Source organism: Chinchilla lanigera, unplaced genomic scaffold (assembly GCF_000276665.1).
Source record: "Chinchilla lanigera isolate Chin_1 unplaced genomic scaffold, ChiLan1.0 scaffold00055, whole genome shotgun sequence".
In the NCBI taxonomy this organism is placed as follows: domain Eukaryota; kingdom Metazoa; phylum Chordata; class Mammalia; order Rodentia; family Chinchillidae; genus Chinchilla; species Chinchilla lanigera.
This window is the reverse complement of record NW_004955456.1, coordinates 11,766,578-11,772,486: the sequence shown is the minus strand read 5'-3', so window position 1 is coordinate 11,772,486 and position 5,909 is coordinate 11,766,578. Positions and strand designations below refer to the sequence as shown.

The window sequence follows — 5,909 nt, the reverse complement described above, 5'->3', positions numbered from 1 at the left end:
AAGGAAGGAAGGAAGGAAGGAAGGAAGGAAGAAAACTGTACTTTTCTTAAAGAGAAATTCATAGCCCTGACATCAGTTAAGGGGAAAAAACTGTTTAACTATTTACATTTAGGAAAGAGAATTGAGTCCAGGTTTGGTGATGCACACCTGTAATCCCAGCACTTGGGACACTGAGGCAGGAGGATCACAGCAAATTCAAGGCCAGCCTGAGAGACCCTGGCTCAAAAAGCAAAACATGACAGAGACAGTGAGAGCTGGTCAATACATTTCAGGAGCCAGGGAGCCAAAATACCTGCTGTTAATTTTTAAATTATTTTCTCCTCAGTGTTACAACTTCCCTTGCTCCCCAGCCCCACATTCTTCAGTGAAGTGGGCTGTGCTTTGGTGGAGGACCAACATCTCCTCATTTGGAGGTGAGGAGGAGTGTATGAGTCAGCTTCCTATCACTGTGACAAAATGTCTGAGAAAATCAATATAGAAGGAAAAGATTTGACAAATTGTAGATACGTGAATTATACCAACACCTGGGCCTTTGGAGGACATTTAAGACCCCAAACATAACAGGAAATGATTCCACCCATATTTTGTCAACTTCATGAGGTATAATTCACATATCCAAAATTTGCCCATTTAAAGTGTGCAGTCAATGGTTTTCGTAGGTCTAGAGCTGTGTAGCTGGCACCACAACCTATTTCAGAGCATTTACATCACCCGCAAAAGAAACACCATAACCACTGGTAATCATTCCCCATTTATCTCAGCCTCCCACCAATCGCCTCTCCCCCAACCCCGGCTACAGACATTTACCTACTTTCTCTCTCCATACATTTGCCTGGACATTTTTTAAAAATTCTTTTAATCTAAGTATAATTATATATCCTTTGACCAACATCTCCTCATTCCACTCTTGCCCCTACCACCCAAGCCCCTGGTAACCACAGTTCTGCTCTCTCCTATGAGATCAGCTTTCTCCATTCTATTTATGATTAGAGTTTATCTTTTTGTGCTTGGCTTACCTAAAATAATGTCACCCAGCTGCATCAAAGTTGCCGCAAATGACCGTGTCCCATCCGTTTTGTGGCTGACTAGTATTCCATTGTGTGCATGTTACACATTTTCTTTATCCATTCACATGTTGACTGACATTAGGTTCATCCCATGTATTGGTCATCATGAGGGGTGCCACAGTGAATGTGGGCTTGCATATATCTCTTCAAGATACTGATTTCCTTTCCATTGGCTATTCCAGTGGTGGGATTGCTGGATCACATGGTGTGAAATCATGAGGAGGGGACAGAGCCTGTGACAACCAATAGCGTTCAAGGGAAAGAGCATCACATTCAGGTGCTATGTAGCGTGCCCTTTGGAGAAGTAAGGGAAATACAAGACTTACCCTAAACAGCAAGACAGGGAGCATTCATCACTTGGTTAATAAAGGACGGTGTGACCTCAAAAAGATAGAGAAAGTGGAAACACTTGGTTACTGCTGTGCTCCCCATAAGACACCTCTTGGCTTTCAAATTTTCATGTCTGAGCCCCCAGACATGTGCTAGGAATCCAGGCGTGCTTCTGGGCAGACTCACACCAGCTTTGCTGCTTAAATATCCCACCTGCCACCTGCCACCTGCCAAAGCCAACTGCCTCTTTCCTGTCCAGATCCCCTGCGCAGCCACCAAATGGGACAACTGTGCTCAGCTGTTGGCTCAGGCAAGAAAACACTCACTGGTCTGTTCCTCCATCCCCAGTCTACAGGAATCCTACTGGAGTTCAAAATGCCTCACCCCCCTTTGCATCCCAGGAAGGAGGGAGCATCTCCGAAAAATCTCACCGGATGGTCTCTCCTGTCTCAACCCCTTAAAAAGCTCCAGATTCCCTGGATTCGGGCAAATCTCTCTTCCAATAGAAGATTGCTTCCAGTAGAATAAGCAAACCATCTTAAACAAAGAAAGACCAAATATAATATGGGGACGTTCATTCATTCACTCATTCATTCATTTTAACAAAGATCTCTGAGCAACTGCTTAGTGAGAAGTGTAGAGGACACAGTGTTGGTTTAAATGGGGCACACAGAACATGGTTCTAGTCTTTTGAACTGCCATGTGGAGCAGTCATCCAGTAACAAAGTATGTTGTGGCTGAGACAAGTACAGGTGAGCACACTTAAGTCAAAATTCTGAAATTAAAAAAGGTTCCAAAATATGGACATTTTAAAGTACTGATATAATGACACAAGCAGAAATTTTCACAGCTTTGGGCCAGGCATGGTGGGGCACATCTGTCATCCTGGAACTCAGGAGGCTGAGGCAGAAGGATCACTGCAAATCTGAGGCCAGCCTGGGCTATATTGTAAGTTCAAGACCAGCCTAGCAACAGAGAAAGACCCTGTCTCAAATAACAACAGGGAGGATGAAAGGGGGGAAGAGAGAGACAGAGAGAGAGAGAGAGAGAGAATTTCTACACCAAACCTTCCATGGCAGATCACAGTCAAAATGTTGGTGCCCTAAAAATATCACATAAAATTGCCTTCAAGCTCTGGGCATAAAGTGTATATGAAGGAGTAAAGAACTGCATGTTTAGAGGGGCTGGGGACTTAGCTCAGCGGCACAGTACCTGCCTGGCAAGTGAAAGGTCGTGAGTTTGATTCCCAGTACCAGAAAAAAGCCAAAAAGAAAAAAAAAAGAATTTCATGTTTAGACTTGGATCCCATCCTCAAGGTATCTTATTATGCATACACAAATATTCCCAGTTCTGAAAAAACCGACATCTGAAACATTTCTCATCCCAGGCACTTTGGAAAAAGGATACTCAACCTATACAAATGCTGTTGGTGTCATGGAAAGAAGGAATCTACCTCTTTAAGAGTTTTTGAGAAAAGAGCAGATCTGGCCTGGGCGGCCATGGTCTACCCCTGGAAAGAGTGTTGTGTCTGTGGCATCTGCATGCTGGTTACCCAGGCCGAGGAGCAGGGCTGGGAGACTGATGTGACTGAGGGAGGCAGATAGCACGAGGATCCCACGAACAGGGCAACCGTGAAGCATTAGGAGGATGGTGCAGAGCGTGCAAAGAAAGACCATGTGCAGGGAGACTGCACACAGAAGAGGCTTAGCACACCCCGCCTCCAAAAGGACTCCCTAATGAGCAAACCGCCTGGTACCCACGCCCTTGTGGGATCATCACTCCTGAGCACAGCTGGCCCTGTCACTTCCTTTCAACTAAGAAGTGACTTACAGCCTCTGAGCCTAAGCCGTAAGAAGCGTAAGAAGCACTGTGGCCCTGTAATCCCAGCACTGTGGGAGGCTGAGAGGGGAAAATCATAAATTCATGCTCAGCCTGAGCAATTCAGCATCTTAAAGAAACCTTGTTTCAAAATGAAAAATAAAAAGTAAAGGGCTGGGAATGTGGCTCAGTGCAAATGTCCTTGCACTATAGTACCTGCACTCTCCTGTACTACAAAAAAGGAAGGAAGAGGAGAAGGAGGTGGACAGGAAGAGCAAGAGGAGAAAAAGGAAGAGGAGGAAGCAAAAGAGAAGCAGCAGCAGCACCGTGGTTTCTACGGGAGGGTCTTGGAAACTTGCAGGAGCCCGGAGCTGCCATGTCCTGAGGAAGCTGCCAATCCCATGGAAAGGCCTCCTAGAAAGATAGGCTCACGTAGGCCAGCTAACTCCTTGGAGACACCAGCCAAGAAAGCAAAGAACCCACCTTTGACGGTCAGTCTTGATTCTCAACTTGAATGCATTTAAAAGCCTGGGAAGTGAGAGTACACTCTGGGTGTGCCCATGTCATCCAGAGATGATTGTTATGTGGGACAGGAAAATGAGGGTGAGACAGGTCCTGTTGTGGGTGGCACCGTCCAATAGCCAGGGACCCAGATGGAAGAAGAGGAAGATGAAAGAAGCCTATCAACCTGGGCTCTCTCCCACTTTCTCTGCTTGCTGCCTGTCATGAGGTGATATTTCCTCATCTGTACCCTTCTGCCATGATGTTCTGCCTCACTGTGGACCAAGAAACAAAACACCAAGGGACCTGGGACTTAAACCATCAGGCAAAATAAACCATTCCTCTGTAAAGGGGACTTTCTTAGGTACTTTGTCACAGCGAGCTGGCTGACACCCTATTTTAGAGATCCATCCCTAGGGAACCTTCCAAAGACTCCAACCACAACCAATATCTGACTGAACTGATTGAAGGACTCTAGGTGAAAGCCACTGTGCTGAGCCCACCCCACCCAGGAAATTGTAAAAGACAAATAAATAGCTGTTTTAAGCCACTAATTTTGGGCTGATGTGTTCTGCAAACATAGGGAAAAAGAAACTGATGCTTAGATGTTCATAATGCCTGCCCATCGCCAAAAAAAAGAAGAAGGAAAGAAAATACTAAAATTAGCCTGAAGGTATGAAACCTTCCCAGTGGATGAATAGGGTGGTCAGTTTCATGGCTTCAGTGCTGTCCAGACAAGCTCAAGGGCACAGTGCCTGCCAGACTGAGGTCTGGCCTCTGTCCACCTGTTGAGTTTTAACCATGTTTAATTCGCTAGAGTAGTGTGTTTTCCTGACTGACACTGATAGTTCACTGTGTCCTGCTGGGCATAGTGCTATAAAATTGTAGCTGAGTTGATTAATAAGGTGTCTCTGTATCCCCTCTTTCTTTCACTGCCATTTACAAGAAAACAGCAAGAGTGGGTAGCAAAATATAGCCTTGTCAGGATCCTGACTTAACAGAAATAAAGAAAAATGTGAAACTGTCAAATCTCAAGTGTTCTATATCCAGAGGAACATTATTGCATCCTCTCTGGCACCCCTCAACATCCCATAATACTCCCATCAGTGAAAAACCACTGTGATACACAGATGCTTCTTCAGAGTTTATTTTCCTCTGGTTTGGTGAGGACCAGGGGGATTTTTGAATCCAAGTAAGACAGTTACCTACAGCATTCTCACCATCCCAATTAGACAGAAATAGATTTTACCCACTATACCAAGTAGAGTAAAATGTCCAGAAAGTTTCACCTTAATCTATGAAAGAATTCTGGTAATATTGGCAAAGATATTATATGCCATTTAATTTCTCTAGCAACTCGATTCATTTATTTCTTCATTCCAGTCTTTTACTGAATGCCTCAAAAGAGCCACTCAGATGTTACAAATCCCTGTCTTCCACTGAGGTGGGTGACTGTGACTTTAGCCTGCAAAGCTTCACTGACTTTGGAGTTCTCGTGGGAGTAACTTTGAGCTCAGGTTTTGGCACATAATGATCTGTTCATTTCTCTTGCTCTGGTTTCCAGAATGGTGTTCATATGTTTCCTTCTAGAAAGCTAGTTATCCAGTTCTTTCTTCAAGCCCAAGAAGTATTGCCCATCTTTCAATAATCTCTTTGCTTTTCTAAGTTAAATGGAGTATAGTTGTATTGCTTACAACTAAGGAACACAACCTTCCATGTTCCTACACAAATACAATATACCAAAGAGTTTTATCTCCTTCTGGACCTCTATCTAGTCTCCAATAAAAACAAAACCCCTTTCCTGTCAGCCTTGTAGCTTCCCAGTTTTATGTCGCTAGTATACAATGGAAGCAGTCTCCTTTGATCACATTACATTCAGTCTTGAGTAGCTGCTTTACATCATGACTACTGGAAGTCTAAATTGAAGAAATTACAATTCTGAAAGATGCATACATGTCTAATTTGCTTTACTAAAATGTAAGCCCTTCAAGTTCATTAGAGATTATAACATGTTCATTTTTGTGCCTTTAAAAATAGTGATTCCTTGGTATTTGCACACTAAGGACAAAAGACATGCTTTTTTGCCATTCATTAGAATATGACTGTCTATATTAGCTATTTTCCCATCCCTGGGACAAAACACCCAACATCTGTAAGTTGTAGGAGAAGATGTCTATTTTGACTTACAGTTTC

The 5,909-nt window shown here is 43.8% G+C and overlaps 1 long non-coding RNA gene across 1 annotated transcript in view; it reads right to left on the bottom strand.

Moving 5' to 3' along the window:
- Positions 1–1,165, bottom strand: part of LOC106149877 — a 5,533-nt gene extending 4,368 nt beyond the window's left edge. Inside the window, exon 1 of the long non-coding RNA XR_001236336.1 lies at positions 1,017–1,165. This is a non-coding gene — a long non-coding RNA (uncharacterized LOC106149877). The remainder of the gene's footprint in view (positions 1–1,016) is intronic.
- Between the last annotated feature and the right edge of the window lie 4,744 nt (positions 1,166–5,909).